This window comes from Hyperoodon ampullatus, assembly GCF_949752795.1.
Source record: "Hyperoodon ampullatus genome assembly, chromosome: 5".
Taxonomy (NCBI): Eukaryota; Metazoa; Chordata; class Mammalia; order Artiodactyla; family Ziphiidae; genus Hyperoodon; species Hyperoodon ampullatus.
The window spans coordinates 37,466,967-37,470,194 of NC_136918.1; the positions used below are offsets into that span (position 1 = coordinate 37,466,967).

General features: G+C 48.8%; 1 long non-coding RNA gene across 1 annotated transcript; it reads left to right on the forward strand.

Moving 5' to 3' along the window:
* Positions 1-271: 271 nt before the first annotated feature.
* LOC307053634 lies at positions 272-2,621 on the forward strand. Its single transcript, XR_013810917.1, has 3 exons — positions 272-455; positions 2,130-2,217; positions 2,381-2,621. It is a non-coding gene; the product is annotated as an uncharacterized lncRNA (long non-coding RNA).
* The last annotated feature ends 607 nt before the right edge of the window (positions 2,622-3,228 follow it).

Below are 3,228 nucleotides of genomic sequence, written 5' to 3' on the forward strand. Positions count from 1 at the left end.
GGCTCAGATTCTGGGAGGGGAAGCTGTGATTTCCACAGCTGTGACCACACTGCAGATTTCCTCACATCCGCCTGGGGTGGTTCCAGCACGTGGCCCATTTCTCATCCAGGCACTTTGCTGGCTCTCTGGGAACACCTGTCTCTCCCTGGGCTCTCCTGGGGCCCATATAAGACGCTCATCCTTCTTCCATTCAGCACTTCACTTCTTCAGATCTCAAGTTCTCTCTGCGTTTTCTCTTCTGCAGGCTAATCCTCAGTTTTTTCCATTCGTGCTTCACTGAACATGGTTTCCAAATCCTTCCTCCTCGGAGTGTTCCTCCCCTGGATCCAATCCAGCTGCCCGGGGCCCATTTAAATGATTCTCTGAACGCTTGGGCTGACAACTCGACTTCTACTTCCCAAGTGATTGCAGCAGGAGGAGACAGGCTACGAGCCTTTGTCTGCACAACCCAACAGGTTAAACTTTTTTTTTTTTTTAAGATAGAAGACAAATGAAAGCATGGTGGGTATTCCACAAAGGCTCCTGTGAATGATTGACATACATTTAAGCGGACGGCATATTTGTGCGATGCCAGGGGGCTGATACATTAATAGATATAATTTGTAGGCTCCCAAGGAGAGGTTAAAGAGGGGAACACAGATTCCTTTGAGCTGACTTGGTGCTTCCATGTCATCTGTCCCAGCCTTAATCAAGTTATCATATCAACCCAGTGTGTCCAGGACCCCAGCTCTCTGTCTGAATGAGGAAAAAATTTGCAGACAAATTTCTAACAGCAGGAAGTTGGTGCTCTCCTGCGAGGCTAGATAAAAAGTACCTGTAACCTCTCCAGGCCTCCCTTCTGCTCCTGCTGGGAGCTCAGTTCAAGTGGCTCCCTTATTTGATTACGCCTCTCAGGCCTTCTCTGGTGTAGGTATCCAATTCACTGCTGTGCCCACCACCTCCCTACGAAGCAGAAAACATTAGAGTCACTCTTTTACGAAATTATGGGGAAGCTGAGGGGGCCAAGCGCTTGTGGTGCGCGTGTGTGTGTGTGTGTGTGTGCGTGTGGAGACACACAGATGTGGATAAAGAGAGGAATGCTGTTTGTTAGCAAATGTGGCATTGATTTATACTCCTTTCCTTTAGTCACAGAGTAACTGAGTGGCATCTCCAAATTCTCACGATAAAAAAAAAAAAGAGGTAGCAGAAAAAAAAAAAAGACTCCTGCTAAATGCTATATATCATTACCATTTTTTTAGTGTTTGCAAAAGATTTAGAACATGCATAATTTACAATCAATGCACCAAATTCTCCTATTGGATTTAATTCTCCTATGGATTTATTTGCTTCATGACTATATAATTCAAATTAGAGCACTGTATATTATTTTATAATGAATGTATGAATGATGATGGTGTTTGAAACTGTTTTCATTTGAGGGTATTATTGGAATGATGCTGATGGGTTGGTGGATTTGTGCATCCATCTCTCCTACACATTAATTTATGAGTGGACAAAAAAAGTGGAGGTGATATATGTTGTAGGGATGGGCCTACTCTACATTACCTTTTCTCTTTTTTTTAAATTGATGGCAGATTATTATTTTTTTAAATTTATTTATTTTATTTATTTTTGGCTTCATCGGGTCTTCCGTTGCTGTGCGGGGGGCTTTCTCTAGTTGCGGCGAGCGGGGTCTTCTCTTTGCTGTGGTGCATGGGCTTCTCATTGCAGTGGCTTCTCTTGTTGCGGAGCACGGGCCCCAGGTGCGTGGGCTTCCGTAGTTGTAGGTAGCTCGCTGGCTCAATAGTTGTGGCTCATGGGCTCTAGAGTCAGTAGTTGTGGCACACGGGCTTAGTTGCTCCATAGCATGTGGGATTTTCCCGGACCAGGGCTCGAACCTGTGTCCCCTGCATTGGCAGGCGGATTCTTAACCACTACACCACCAGGGAAGGCCTACGTACCTTTAAAAAACTGGTTTTCTTTCAAAGAAAAACATGTATTTCCCCACACAATCACCAAAAAACAACCAGAAACCACACTCCTCAACCCCACTGCCGCCAAAACTTGGCAAGGCAAGGCAGTATTTTGTATTCATTTCTGGAAATCTCAACATAATCAAGGAAAATAATGGTACCATTTTTCATCTTCAGGTGCCCAAGACACCTGAGAATCCGGCCGAAGAGAAGCATTTTAAGATCGGCCTGTGGCTTCGGGCAGACGGGCACTGGCCAGGAGCTGGTAAGAGGGAACGCTCAGAGGGTGAAACTGGACTTGCCCGCGGGCTGAGGACGGTGCTGGGCTGGTAAGACATGGAGTTAACGTCCATCCATGCATTCCTAAGCGGGGGGGAAAGGAAACACACCATCCGAACTCAAGATGCCTATTGATTTATCCCCGTTAGCAGGCAGGACCCTTGAGAAGCCCAGGCCTTGGGGCTCGTTAGCATCTTTACTGAGAGAAGACTGCGCAGCGGCGAGTTCCCACGGGGGCCAGGAGTCAGCGGGGCGCTGGGCGCGGGCGGGAGGCGGAGGCTTTTTCTTAAAGGCCTCCACAGACTCGACTGGAATCGCAGAGGTTAAAGAGACCTCGCCGCACAAAGGGGCCCCCCGGCGGTAATCGGAAAATAAATTTGATTTTGTGAATTCTTTGGCAGCTGGTGACAAAGGGCCAGGTACGGCGCGCGGTGGGGTTGATCCGTGCAGAGGCGGCCGCCCGGCGGGGCGCACGGCCCTGGGGCGCACAAAAGCGGCCGCCGGCGCACAAAGGCCGGCCCGGGGCTCCGGGCTGTCCGCCCGCCGCGCTGCTGGGCCGGCTGCAGAGGGCCTGAGTCCCAGGACACCAACTGTCTTCATCCTGGAACTCCAAGGGCCTTCTGCTGGGGCCACAAGCCAGCAGGGGACTTCTAAAGTTTCAATCAGTTCATCAAGAAATGTCCACAACCCTTCGCCTAATTCAGCCTTTTGCTATGGTTTGGGAGGAATCACCAGAAATTCCCTGAAATTTCCCCAGATTCCTCCAGACTCAATGGGCTGGGCCCTCCCTTGTCTTTATTTATCGGATTCTCTTCGGTCATTTCCGAGTCTTGTCCTGTCTGTAAGTTTCTTGAAGGGAAGTGGTGGACCTTATTCTATCCTTGGTGACAAAGCTGAAGTGCTAGGGGAAACCCTGGGGAAATGTAGCTGCTAGGCCTCTAAGGGCAGGAATTAATGCTTTGTTCATTCATTCGCTCATTCAAAAATATTTCCCGAG